The sequence below is a fragment of the Sinocyclocheilus anshuiensis genome, unplaced genomic scaffold (assembly GCF_001515605.1).
Source record: "Sinocyclocheilus anshuiensis isolate Anshui unplaced genomic scaffold, SAMN03320099.WGS_v1.1 scaffold1857, whole genome shotgun sequence".
Classification (NCBI taxonomy): domain Eukaryota; kingdom Metazoa; phylum Chordata; class Actinopteri; order Cypriniformes; family Cyprinidae; genus Sinocyclocheilus; species Sinocyclocheilus anshuiensis.
Window position 1 is genome coordinate 71,445 of NW_015540280.1, and position 6,866 is coordinate 78,310.

At 36.0% G+C, this 6,866-nt stretch overlaps 1 protein-coding gene across 1 annotated transcript in view; it reads left to right on the top strand.

The window, feature by feature from the left end:
• Window positions 1-296: 296 nt before the first annotated feature.
• frmd4bb (FERM domain containing 4Bb) overlaps window positions 297-6,866 on the top strand; it is a 64,554-nt gene continuing 57,984 nt past the window's right edge. Inside the window, exon 1 of the mRNA XM_016484559.1 lies at window positions 297-364. The gene's annotated coding sequence lies outside the window, so the exon portion shown is untranslated. The remainder of the gene's footprint in view (window positions 365-6,866) is intronic.

Genomic DNA, 6,866 nt, shown 5'->3' on the forward strand with positions numbered 1-6,866 from the left:
TGTTGAGAACATTAGGCCTATAAATGACCAGATAACTTTGAATAAACATTCTATTTACGTTACTGGAAGAATGTTTGTTCATAACTTTGAGAGAACCAGAACATTAGCCAAAGTTCTGTGAATGTTCCCTGTTAGCTAGAATTAGAATTACTCTGTTTTCTTTGTAAGGTGCGGCCACATTAGCAATATTTCTGCCAAATTTTGTTTTCAAACTGGTCCATTGTCTATTTTAGTGCAGTGCTCACAAGTCACTTTAAAACCGAGCAGATTTCGAATTTGAACAGATGAGGGAATGAGGCAGATGTGCGGCGATACATCCGACAGCGAGCGTGTGAACTGAACGGAAACGCCCTTATAAACAGAGGTAAGATTTATTCGCTGATGTGTTAATCCAGTAATTCGCTTTTGTATTATTTGTCGTTTTTCGTCTGTTTTGCGGCTTTGACAACAGGCTGCACCGGAGCACGTGAAACACGATGGATTAACGAGACGATGTTCATGGTTTTTATTTTTAAACGAAGAGGGATTGTGTAAACTGATATGCAGTTATTCGCATTCATTTGGCAAAATGACTATGGGCTATATGTTTTTTTTTTTTGGTGCAATAGAAAGGATCTGTGGTTGACCATTCATAGGATTCATTTATTAATTTCATGGTCACTATGTCCTGTTGAAGCATCTTTGTGAACTGTGAGGTAGCCTACAAGATGCATTATAAGAGAATAAGTTCACTAGGGTTTACTAGCTTACAGTCATTGTGGCTAGTTCTTCTCTGGTTATCTGTTTCTGAACATAGACAGTATTGTGTCACATCACAGACATAGTGGTTTGTGAAATTAATATTTCCTCTTTGATGAGGACACCGGAAATTACATGAGATGATGTCATGACATTTTTTTTTTCAGATGTCATTAAGTAATTGCATACATATAAGTAGATTTGTATTGGTTATTATTACTTGTGCTAGGCTACAGTATTCTGTTATATAAAATTGCAAACTGATTTAAACTTGTAATTGTCAAGTCTGTGTGTGTTTATGATTCTGTTTGTGAACACAAGAATGCTAGATGCAAGCTTAGCAATTTATGATAGAATTTTTATTTTTGCAATCCAAATTAGAAATGTATACCTGTGATGACATTTGTGCAAAATGATATTATGTTGCTTCTTGCACGTTTCGCGACACTTTCAAAGTGAAATCTCCAGTAAGTGGCATTAAAAGCGTGTTGAGTTTTAACAGATGAACGTGAATCTGACAACTTTTATGTTAGTTGTGTATTACAGAATGCTAAAAGGTTCATATTCTTTAGCCATTTAAAATAGCGTACTACCTAAAGTAAACCCTACTCTAAACTTAAAGGGATGGTTCACCCAAAAAAATTCTGTCATTAATTACTCACTCTCAAGTCTTTCCAAACCCGTAAGACTTTCATTCATCTTCAGAACACAAATTAAGATTTTTTTTTTTTCACCCCGGTGCCATTTTGGAAAGTATCACGATGCATGCACGTGCTTTGATCTGCATGTAAACGACGCATACGACTATTTTACCGATGTCCTTACTACGTTTCTGTGCCTTGACCTTGGTGGTACTGTACCCTTGCTTTCTATGGAGGGTCAGAAAGCTCTCGGATTTCATCAAAAATATCTTAAAGGCAGGTGATTCTTTGCCGATTATGAACGCGATTTTGTGTATCTTGTCAGTGAACTACGGTTCTGTGTAGTAAATGCCGCTTCATCTGAAAGTACGTGCTGGAGATTTACTACTAATCACAGAACCGGCTTTACTGACGAGATGCGCATGAAAATCGCATTAGATTTTTTGCACAGCCCTGCTTAAAGGGTTAGTTCACCCAAAAATGAAAATTAGCCCATGAATTGCTCAGCCTCAAGGCATCCTAGCTGTATATGGCTTTCTTCTTTCAGATGAATCCAGTCAGAGTTATATTAAAAATTGTCTTTGATCTTCCAAGCTGTTTAATGGCAGTCAGCGGTGTTGCAGTTCATCAGTCCAAAAGAAGTGAAATAAAGCGCTTCCATCCATAATAAAAAGTGCCACACATTAAAGAGATTAATTAAAGTGATTATTACGTTTTGAATATTGATATTTTTCTTACAAAAATGCATCGATTCGCTACAGGAGGTCTTTGTTCACCCCCCGGAGCCGTGTGAGACACATTTTATTATGGATGGATGCGTTTTATTTTAGTTATTTTGGACTGATGCACTGCAACACCCACTGACTGCCATTAAACAACTTGGAAGATCAAAGACAATTTTTAATATGACTCCGACTGGATTCGTCTGAACGAAGAAAGTCATATACGCCTAGGATGACTTGAGGGTGAGTAAATGATGGACTAATTTTCATTTTTGGGTGAACTATCCCTTTAATTTGCATTCCGTAGATGAACGACCATGCTATTTTAGTTTGCTTCCACAAGTGTTTGAGCTCTTTTATTGTGACTTATGTTTAAATGGACTCGAGTGCTTTGCATCTCAAGTGTGCAATGCTGTACTAGGTGAGCTAACGAGCAAGTTTACTATGTCAGGAAAACCATACATATGGAAATGGCTGAACTGATGCAAACATCAAAACATATTAATTTACACATTATGCACTATGGTAAAGTGTTTTGAGGTCATATTATGTGCAAGGAACCGCCAAAAATATGTCTCTTAATCAATAATTTGCCCCGTAATCATAATTTGTGTGGACATAAATGAAAGTTGTTGGGGTTACTGCCTCTAGTGTTCATTTCAGCTAGAAACAGCAGTGAATTGGATGTATAGGTGCGTTTCTGGAGTTTAGGTAGAGGCCTATTTTTTTCAGTGAGTCAATGTTGTTATTTTTTGGGTGAACTGTTCTTTTTTTAGAAGCTAATACAATAGCCTTTGCTGTTATTTCTAAGGTCAGTGTACAGTTGCTGTGTTCAGTCTATCTATGTTTAACTACCATTTTTTCTTATTAGCTTCAGGATTTGGAGGTAATTTGGGGAGCAGACGGGGCACTCATGTTTGCAGGACACTAGCTGATTTATATTCGAAGTCTTACCTGAAAGTAAAATAAGGTAATGCGGCTGGAGGATATATTTGCATCGCTGTATTTACATGCCATACTGCTGGAGCTGCATGAAGGGGCGATACTTTCTAAAAGCATATGACATCTCGCTGTTACGAATTTTAAAATATGCTACAAATACCCAAAAGCATTCACTGGAAAATTAGCAGATGCACCAATAGATGCAAGACATTACATTTACATTGACACATTTGGCAGACGCTTTTATCCAAACCAATTTACATTGCGTTCAAGGTGCACATTTTTATCAGTAATTCATTTCCTTGGGAATCGAACCCATGACCTTGGCATTGCCAGCACCATGCATTGTTTGAGCTACAGGACTATTGAAACGGGAGGAGACATTCTCGTTGTAAACAGTAACGATTTGAAAACGACTGTGAGTGCAACCTGATGTCACCGATATTTTATGTCTCTTTTCATGTAACAAAATATCCGTAAATTTAAAGCATGTAAAAAATAGTTAACTTTTAGGAGTACACTAGCCTTTTTATGGCCTCAAAATTGGACGTAAACAATAATGGGATCTATAAAAAGTCTCATCCGTACATTATATCTGTATGCCCCTTCACCGGCTTTTATAGCTTTTTTGTTTTCCTCATATCTCTCAGGAAAAGACTCTTTGACGTATAACTGCTTGTCAGCCTTGTAAACGGGAACTGGTAGTTAAAGAAGAATCTTTGGATGTGGAAATAAGCTGCAAGCGTCTTTTCTGTGAGAAGCAACTGCAGGAAATGTTCAGGACGCCTTGTCACAAACAGACAGCAACTAATTTTAAACACTAAATTAAGATAACGCTCATTGTCTCTGCGTTGGGTTGCCCTCTGAAAACAGCAAGTCAGTGGAAGTGACAGTGTTTTTCCGTGACAGTACATTATCACATCCTTTTCACTAGTAGCACATCTTCATGTGAAGCGTTTACGTTTGAGTTCAAGGTGCTTTTAAGTACAAATTTAGTTTAGGGTAGATGACCTAGGGTTTATTTTTAGTTCAGTGTCGTTTCTCCTTTCCATCTTATGAAAGCTTCTTGAAAGATCTGCTTGAAGCCTCTGAGTTTGATCGCTGCAGGTACATATATATATATATATCACTCTAAAAATCAAAAGAAAACGTTATATTTTGCATAATGTAAACAGAGGACCAAGGAATCGTTGACCTATAAATAAGAAGACTGCCATGACTTATGCTTTTAAATATTTGAACAAATATTCCTGAGTCAGTTCTGTACAATCAGGCTGTTGATCCAGTTCACAAATTTGATTTGTTTTATTTATTTATTTTACAAATTATATTGATTGAACATAAGTTTTGTATGACATGAACTACAACTCAAAAGTTTGGGGGTCAGTAATACTTTTAATTTTTTTTTTAAGAAGTCTTTTAGCATATTGTGAAATATTATTGCAATTTAAAAATAAATGTTTTCTATTTAACTATATTGTAAAATGTAATTTATTCCTGTGATCAAATCATGAATATTCAGCATCTTTCAGTCTTCAGCGTCACATGATCCTTCAGAAATCATTCTGATATGCTGATGTGCTGCTCAAGAAACATTTATTATCAATTTTGAAAACAGCTGTGCTGCTTCATTTTTATTATTTGATAAATAGAAAGATCAATAAACCAGCGTTTATTTGAAATAGGCGTCTTTTGTAACATTATAAATACCTGTATTGTCACTTTTAACCAATTTAATGTGTCCTTGCTGAATAATAATAAGAACGAAGAATTAATAATCACAATTATTAGTAAGTATAATATGAGTAATAAAATAAAAAGTATTATCTTCTATATTTTATTAAAACAAAATTCTGACACAAATGTTTTAGCGGATAACATTGTAACACTGTTTGCTTGACATGACATTTAAGTATGTTTTTAATGTTGATTTTAATAAATTGTAAAATGTTAGAATAATAGCATAACATTTCTTATGTTTTTTTTTTACATTACAGTAATTATAATTTTTGGAGGCGAATATTCTTAATTGTAATACAAATCATACAAAACGAAAACAAACAAACAAAAACCAAACTGTAAAGGTCCTAAAACAGGCTTAATTTTCTTTATTGATTTATTTTTAAGATAAAATATTTCCCACACGTGATAGTCACTATTTCACAGAGCCTAAAACCCAGTTCATCAAAACCAAAGTAATTGCTCCCAGTTCCCATGTGAATAACAAACTGACCAAGTTCTCACTCCCGTGGGAGACCTCAGAAGAAAAGGGTGGTGTTTGGAAGAAACATCCGATAATCAGATCAGGTTTTGGTTTTAATTCATTATTGTAGTACCACTGACCTTCAGAATCCAGAATAAACTCTGTTTCTAGCAGCTCCTGTTTAGACTATGAACTGCAGGTGGATTTACTGACATCCCTGAGGGTTGCAAACATACGTAATCTCTTGCCCAAGCAGCTGGCAGACAACCAGCTCTAATCACCCATAGGATATGAGCTGCCAGCGGGACAGTGTGTGTGTGTGTAAGCAGTCTAGAGCTGGATCCTATGACGGGATATCGACCTCTATTGTTGTGAGAAACTGTGGTGTAACCTGCCGGATCTGTATGAAGACCAGTACAGTGGATTTCACACCAGATGAAGACTTTAACTGTATGTTACCACAAGTGTCTGCTGAGTCTGATTGAGTCTCAATACAAAAACTGTGTCACAAATGACGCACTATACACTATGCACTTATACACTATGTACTCAACCATGTAGTGTATGGATTTTATAAGGTTATTTTGTCATTAATAATCAGTCTGATAGCCCCTCCCCCTTCGCGACATAACTAAAGCTGCGACAGTTGAGTGCATGAAGTGTTCAACATTCCACACTTCATTTTTTCGGTTATTTAAGTGCATCATCCGGGTATTTAAAGTGCACTTTTTCTTTTTGGAATTTTCAGTGTGAACGCACTACTCGCACTATTTATACTACAAAACATTATAGAATAGTGCATAAGTGGGATGCACCTAAAGACTTAGGCCCAATCCCAATTCTACCCCTTAGCCCTTCCCCTTTCGCTAGTCCCCCCAATAATTATAAATCGCTAAACCCTTCAATATTGCCAATTCGAGAGCAAGAGAGAGATGAAAGTTGCGTGTATGCGCGTCTGTGCGTTTCACTTTTTAGAGTGAGTTTACTTCAAAAACAGCGATTTTATCCTCTTGTTTGTGTGTATTGTAGGAGCTAGACGACGTATGATGACAGGTGACGTATAGTAGTGGTGTATATTCTTAGGGGAATATTTTCACCCCTACCCCTTGACACTCTGTTTCAAGGGACAAGGGGAAGGGGTAGGCGGAGGGGTAGGGGATGGGATTGGGATTGGGCCTTAATGTCCTTATTAAAATATATAAATGTTTTATGGAAATATATTTTTAATGTAAAATTAATCACATTTACAGGTCTGTTACACTCAGTATAGTTGTGTTCAAAACCTAGTGAGCAGCATTGCTGTCTTCTGCCTGCATACACTGAAAATTTGTGGCAGAAATCATTTTAACTCAGAATTTGTTAGTAAAGTTTACAAACAATTACAAGGAAATGGCAACACATTCAAGCATGGAATTTTAGTAGAAAACTGAAATATTATTTACTTGTAAAATGTACTCCAATGCTCTTAGTTGCTCAAAGAATCAAAATGAACTGTAACGTTTTACATAAATATTGTTTGACTTGGACTCATCCCTAAGCCTATCTCAATTTCTAATGAAATTATCTCCAGAATGAGAATATCTATATATGTATATAACAGCAATACAATCAGTTTTCATA